The following is a 7,893-nucleotide window of genomic DNA, read 5'->3' as shown; positions in this document are numbered from 1 at the left end:
AGTAAACAAATGAAACCAACCAATGAGTGGAATGTAAAGCTATGAACTTCCCCAATCCCTCAACGGCTGCCCAAATTCTGGAGGTCAAAGGTCAGATAGTTTGTTCCCGGTATGGTGGTATGTCAGTGTGAGTGTGTATAAATATGTAGACTTGTGTGTGATCTACATGAAAGAAAATAGAAAAAGTCATAATTCATAGACTTACTGTAACACGCAGCTTCACCAGGTTTTAATTTAATCTGGTGTATTTAACATCTACAAAGCCAATGTCAGGACAAAATTAGTAATATAATTACACTGCAAGAGTCTTTTTTTAAAGCTACAATATAACACAATAATATACAGCAGTTATATTTGTTTCAAGCCCTGCTAACAATATTACTGACAATTATAAAACAACAGCACAAGAATAAACTTATTACAGTGTAATAAAAACAATGTATTATGCTAATAGACAACAGCTCACTTTTAGCTTTCCTTTTGTTTTTTCTCATTTTTATTTATATCAGGTGATTCACGTGATTATATTCTTTAATATACTATATGGTATATTGTGCTTTAAATTTTTTATTTTTTCTTATTGTGTTCTACAGAATTTCAAAGGACGCTTGCAAAAGGTTTGAAGCTGAATCATACTAAAATAATTTAAGATCATTTTAAGAGACCTGGAGGATAATACTTCATATTACATATTATACTTCAGATAATATTTCAGTCAGCAGATGTTATCTCTGAACATTACTGCATCTGCTTCCTTGTGTTTGTGATGATTACATTTCTGATGTTTTGATTTAATTTAGTCTGGATGCTTTCGTATCGCACTCTTACGTATATGTGTGAACTTCCTTGGTGAATTTTGCAGTGTGTATTTGTGTGTGTTTGTGTTATTGTTATGTAACCACATCTTTCTGAACTGCTGCCAATGATATTTTTAATCTCAATAGTATTATTGTCCTAAAAAACTCTAAAAAAAAAGAAAAAAAAGAATCAGTTTTGCTTCAGGCTATATTAAATTAGATACGTTTACCTCGCACCAGAGTTATTAAAACTTTGTTGTTTGTTTATTTGTTTGCCTTTTCATCAGCATTTATTTATATTTCTTTCTTCTTCTTTTTCTTTCTTTCTGTCTTTCTTTCTTTTTTTTCTTTTTTTTTTTTTGCCAAACCGGTCTTCTTGGTTCACTTTAGTTGTTATCATTTAAAAATTGTTATTTTGAATCTGCAAGGTCTAATATGGTCAGGATAGATATTGCATTACACATGCGAATCCCACTGACTCACAGTCAGGAGATCCAAGGCTCAACAAAGCATGTGATCCAAAAGTTTCCTCACACTGTAAAATCTAATATTGTGTTTAATTAAAAATATTAAATAGGCTGAACTCAGTTTTTATCAATTTGTTATTAGAACTCGATTTAAATAAGTGGATCGTTAAATGAAATGGATGAACCAGAATTGGTTTGTAAAAATGCTCCAACTTCAGTGGTGTGGAACTGGTTTAGCTTTCGTCTAAAGCATTATTTTTGGTAGCGCATGCTAGCGGACCGTCGTTATTACTGTGTTGTTTGGAAAATATGGCACACTTAAAATCAATCCTTTGATTTTTCTGAAAATCGACAGTGCCCCTTATAATCCCGTGTGCCTTATGTATGAATTCTGGTTGTGTTTACTGACCTCGAAACGATTTTATGTCGTATGCGGCGCTCGAAGATCTGTCAAATATTTTAGTATGACTTTGCTAAGCTATGAAGCGCACCGCTTGATGGATTGTCGGAGCATTACGGCATCGTAGTCAGGAGCCTCGCAGAGTGATACCTACTGTGCTTTAACATAATATTACCATATTGTGTGTGTATAACCTCTTTTTAAGTTTTGTGGATATTATACATGGTTATGCTGAGAATATGTCGGCCAATTTCCACTGGAAATGCCTTTTGGTTAAACTGTCAGCAAGGAATTTGCATTTGCACTGTTACATTTTTATATAACTTTAATGCACATAAAAAACAGCTGCTTGTTTAAGTGAAAATACATTGATGGGGTTTTTTGCACTAATAAAGCTGTGGAGTTGTAAAGTATTTTGTCTAGTGTCAATTATATCGTCAGTTATATCGTTATCACAAATTTTCAAATGTATATCGTGATAAATATTTTTGGTCATATCGCCCTGCTCTAATTTGAGCATTACACAGCTACATTCTCGCCTGAAAATATCTTAAAAGGTTATTTTGTGAACCAGAAAGGGTAATCTGGGGAAAAGGAGGATCGCATTTGTCAGCCGCAGTTGTCGGAGCCTGTGCATACTTGTAAGCGCGGCAACTTGAAATGTTTGTCAGTAGGTAAACAATTAGTATTGTACAGTCAGAAATATCAAGTTATTTTTAATACTGCAGACTTGCAATGAATAAGTTGTCCTAACAGTCATCTTAAGTAAGCTTTACTCATTTACAACGAGTTTGCATATTTTTTTTGAGTTCTGGAAACTACATAGGTTTTTACTCTGTACTTTAAGTGAATAAGTTGCCTTAACTTAGTCATCTTAAGTAAACGAGTTTACATAGTTTTTTGAGTTTTGGGAACTAACGAGGCTGTACAGTGTACTCAAAATGAGTAAGTTGCCCTAACTTAATCATCTTAAGAAAAACTTTATTCAATTTTTTGAGGCAACGAGTTTACATGGTTTTTTTGAGTTCTGTGAACTAATTAGATTTTACAGTGCAGGCTTGTTGTGTTGACCGATTTGTCCAAAGGAAAAAAGCATTTCCTATCATTTTGCATTTAGCTTTTGGCCGCACGGTGGCACGGTGGTTAGCACTGTTGCCGCACAGCAAGAAGGTCCTGAGTTCAATTCCAACATCAGGCCGGGGTCTTTCTGTGTGGAGTTTGCATGTTCTCCCCGTGTTTGCGTGGGTTCCCTCCGGGTACTCCGGCTTCCTCCCACTGACCAAAGACATACACTTAGTGGGGATAGGTTAATTGGTTAATCCAAATTGTCACTAGGTGTGAATGTGAGTGCGAATGGTTGTCTGTCCCTGTGTGTTGGCCCTGCGACAGACTGGCGACCTGTCCAGGGTGTACCCCGCCTCTCGCCCTATGACAGCTGGGATAGGCTCCAGCGCCCCCCGCGACCCTGAAAAGGATAAGCGAATGGATGGATGGATTATTGTTTCAACATTACCATAATAACTGACTCACAAATCATACTGCATGCTAATTAAATGTTAGAAAAGTTTTAAAAACCTGTGTAAAGAGCAACCCTGGGCTATAAATAAACATTACAGATAAAAATGGGAGTGCACACTAATGTAACCATTATGTTGAATTTTCCCCCTGTGCAGTAATAATCCTTTGTACTGATTTTGTCATTCTGGCACTCGACTGTCCTTTTAGCTGACCCCCTCCAACAACCAGCACACCTGTTCCCCACCACAAGTGCCCCAGAGAAGCTATTAAAACCCAAAATATCTTCCATTGAAGTGCAGCTCAGCTCATCTCACAGGCACCATTCAATGATCGGCCTGTGTGTGTGTATTATGGAACTGGGACTGCCAAGGTTCAATGAGGAATTTTCAATCAGGAGTGTTATCTGCTGTCACTCACAGGTTTGATAGATTTGAGGAAGGTTTTTGGAAGAATCTGGAGGTGTTCTTTGTATGAAATTATTTCACCACAGATAAACATTGAAGGAGAAAGAAAGCTTTTTTTAAGCTATTTCGGGGCAGTCCAAGTCAAGGCAGAAGTTGAGCATCAGATTAACAGATGCTCGAAAACTTTTCTTGTGTCTTTTCTACAGTGACATAATTTTATATGGTCACAACTTGAGATATGAACATGTGCTCTCAAAAATAACAGCAGCAAAGCAGGAAGTCAGCTGCTGATGTTACTGGAGTGGGTCTCTTCCTCTTTATTTTTTAACTTGCCGTATGAACTTTTGTGCTGGTTAACCCTACATGTGAACCATGAATATTATGCTGCTTCGTTAAAATCTTTCCTTGTGGGAAGCATTTTGTAACATGGATTTAGATAAGTGCTCCATGACCAAAGATAAAAAGCCTCAATAAACACAAAGTAAAAGCAGATGATCTCTTTAACAGGAAGGGAAAACAGTAGATTGAGCCACACTTCATTTCACTTGGCTGGTACGCTTTATTTTAAATCCCAACTTTGGAAATTAAGCATTTTTCACCATCTTGTCTACATTAGTATTACTTGTATGAAAGAACTTAGTAAACCATTGTCTTCAATCATAAAGTGGTTACCATGTTTGCTTGGTAAGTGAAAGGTTCGCCTTCTGCAGGTGGTTGGGCATCTGTGGTCAAACTCTGATAACACCTGCTATAGCAATCCCTTGTGGAAGGAAATAGCCAAAATCCACTTTAGCTTCAGGTCATTGCAGTTTCAATCTGACTAACAAAAAAAGCTCAATGGCTGTTTTTTCCTTTTCAGAATTCTTCACAAGTTTCCACCAAGATGAGGCAAAAAATCAGTAATCAGAAAAAGACACGGGACATCTTCATTTTTTCTTGACTTTAAATTTTAACACACATTTCTGAACCTGCAGGGTTAGCATTATGAAGGGACCGTTAATTCCATAAATAATGATCTTTTCCCAAATCTAACAGGTGATTGGAACATTTGACAATAATTCAACTGTAATAATATTGTATATATGCTAGGTTTTCAAAGCTTAAATCATTTCGATTCTTTTGTGGATCAAATGAGAAATGCATTTTGAACCCAAATTAACCTTTCATGCGTGTGGACTTACAGTACGTGATCCTAAGCACGCTCTGTCTTTCCCGGACATGTTTTAGCATTAAAACGCACACACGCACAAAAACATCAGTGCTCTTTAGCACACAATAAACAGCTCTGGAGTTTGAGCTGAAAACTGACTCTGGTGTGCCCGCCTGGGATTGGAAGCTGTGACAAATGTACAAACACACACACACAAACCTGCACACACACTCCTGGCACTGGCAACTGTGTAGCTGATCCTCATGTTATGTCTACCAAAGATAGAGTACTGTTTCATTTTCCTCTAGAGAGGTGAACACTTCAGTGAATCAATTTTTTTTTGTTTTCATTTGTTCCTTGAGTGTGACGACGTCTCTTCCCTCTGTACAACTTTAAAGCAGATGTCAAACCTTCGATTAGAAAGAGCTTAGATAGGCTGTCAGGGTCCTGGGTCGCTCAGACCATGGGCAGTCATGGACTTGTTATATTATATGTATTTTTGGTGTTGCTGCCCCTCTTCTCCATGCTTGTAGATATGAGTGTGTGTGTGTGTGTGTGTGTGTGTGTGTGTGTGTGTGTGTGTGTGTGTGTGTGTGTGTGTGTGTGTCTGAACACTTGTTTGCAGGCGCCTTCAGGCCTGGTGGGTGTGGCCCTGCTAGGGGACTGGCCACACCCGAAGCTACACACCTGCTGCTGATCAGGGCTCGTCGGGGGAGCTACTTAGGAGAGTCTTGGAGCTCCCACCGACGCTGGATCATTGCGTGGCTTCACGTTAGTCTCTCGACCAGGTCCTAGTTTAAGTCTGCTGCATTATTGTGTGTCTGACGGCTGCCTCTCTCTTATGTCCCCAGGAGTAGCGGGGAGACGAGAGGACAGCGAGCACGGGGTGCTCATCACGGAGAAGCGGAGACAGGAGTAGTAGCACTGGGAAGAGGACACGTCACAGGAGTCGGGAGAGCACGGGGATTTATTGTCATGTTTTTCCATCACTGTAAATAAACGCACTGCTAAGCACACAGAGCTCCGCGCCTGGGTCCTCCTTCCCTACACCCCCACGGTTTGCCCTGCCAAACCGTGACATACGCAGGCAGATCAAAATAGTTAGTTAGTTGTCATGATCAGTTTTGTACAGTTTGGAAAACTATATTTTATTTGGGCTTAATGCACCATTAGCTGTATTAGTCGGTTACAGCACAGCAGCAAAGCTGCAGACACATAAACATAAACAGGGGAGCAACTTGTAATGAGGTATTAATATAGTGAACTGATGATAGAGTTTAAAGAAATTACATTTAATAACACACAACAGAAGAGAAGCCATAGCTTCTGATCAGCAGGAGCCATTTTCATTTGTCCCTATTTCGGTTTGTAGGTAATTACCTTCTTTTTCATACACTCCATTTAATTAGTTTATCCATTTTTTTTGTCACTAAGACGATATTTCCAAATTAAAGAATGTGTTTTGACATTATTGGGGTTCTTTTTAAGATATATTAGCAAAACATTATTTACAGGAGAATGTTTTCTACCCAGAATATTATGTCCTTGGGGCCTGAAGAAAATAAATGTTGTTTTCTTCAGGTTCTTTCATTTGGGGCTGTAATTATTATTTTATTTTTTGTCCTGTGGTATCCATATTTGGATTGTCTTTGACATGGACATGTAAGACCTAGATGGAAGATGGGAACTTGAGACCTCTTGTTTTGTTCAGTCCAGAGCCAGACATATTCAGGTTTTTATTAATCACAAAAACAAGAAGTCTTCACATCAAAGAAGCTGAAACACAAAAATGTTGAATCATTTTACATTTAACATGATTCACGTACATGAGAATGAATGAGCAGGGGTGTGTGTGTGTTTATAAGTGTGGTCGTTACAGTTCATCCTGTTCAACCATCCTAGCGTTTCCTTGATGGTGGAGGAGTGTGCCGGTTTTGTTTGGCCACAAGATGAGGAAGACCCGACCATGACCCTCCATTTACCAATGGTCTACCAGTACGCCATCAAGGACAGTGTCTGTGTGTATGTTTCTGTGTGTACTACTGCTTCACACGTTACTGTCTAACTGTTTTCTATGTATATATATATATATATGTGCATGTGTGTGTGTTTTAAATTTAATTAATGTATATTCTGCATGTCAGAACAAAATTAATAATATACCTACACTACAAGAGCCTTTTTAAAAACTGCAATATAAGGCAATAATATACATCAATTATCAATGGAGAGACTGAATGAATTGTTGGGTTCTTAAACAAGATGAACAGATAGATGACTTTATTATAATAACGTCTAAAGTGTGTTTTGCTCTTTAATTATTTTATGCGTGGTGGTTGTGTGGTAGCCTGTTAGGAAAATTAGGTATAAAATTTGAACTGATTTAATACAGGTTAATGTGAGATGACTCAATAAAGTCAGTTCAAATTAACATAATAAACTACTAATATTTAAGTTTCACCTGTGAATATATCTCATGTTTCATTAACTGCAAAGATCGGGAAGAAAAGTGTAAAATCTGTTTGGTATGTTGTAATTCAAAACCCAGGCGAAATGTTTTTGTTTGGCAGAAATTGTTCCCAGGGATGTGTTCGCTGTATCGTTGTTGTTCGTGAAGGCCAGCGTCCTCTTTAAACCCAATAACTGTTTTTTTTTTCTTTAAGGCTAAAGCTAATCAAGATCTTCAAGACAGCCAATATATTTATGCAACTTTAATTTCTTTTCCTTTTCTTTATGGATCTATATTAATGGAAAAATATTCTATCAGCTTCATAGCACCTGAGGGGTCATGTGTGGTGAGGGTGGTAGAGAATTACTTTATATGATGCTTAAAATGAGGGGATGATCTGCCGCAGTTAACTGGGGCCATTAAAATATTACATGCTTGATGCAATATTTTTGCTGCTTTTCATCTGCATGTCGAAGGTTAATTGTGCCAGCATAAAGGGAACGACCTAACGACCTTAAATGGAATAACTCCAACTGCTTTAAGCATGGTGTTGTAAAGTTACAGTCAAAACTGCACAAACGTCAAAAAAGAAAGGAATTCCCCAGCAGCTCTGAAACACACAAAGACACGGCAACATACACACACACACACTTGTGGCTTACGTCTAGAATCAGTAAAGCCGAGTGAGTGTGTTTCTGTGTGTCTTTG

Source organism: Rhamphochromis longiceps, linkage group LG15, assembly GCF_057381845.1.
Source record: "Rhamphochromis longiceps isolate RC_006_pf linkage group LG15, R_longiceps_female_GT1.1, whole genome shotgun sequence".
NCBI lineage: Eukaryota > Metazoa > Chordata > Actinopteri > Cichliformes > Cichlidae > Rhamphochromis > Rhamphochromis longiceps.
The sequence above is the reverse complement of the archived record's forward strand: the minus strand, read 5'-3'. Positions refer to the sequence as shown.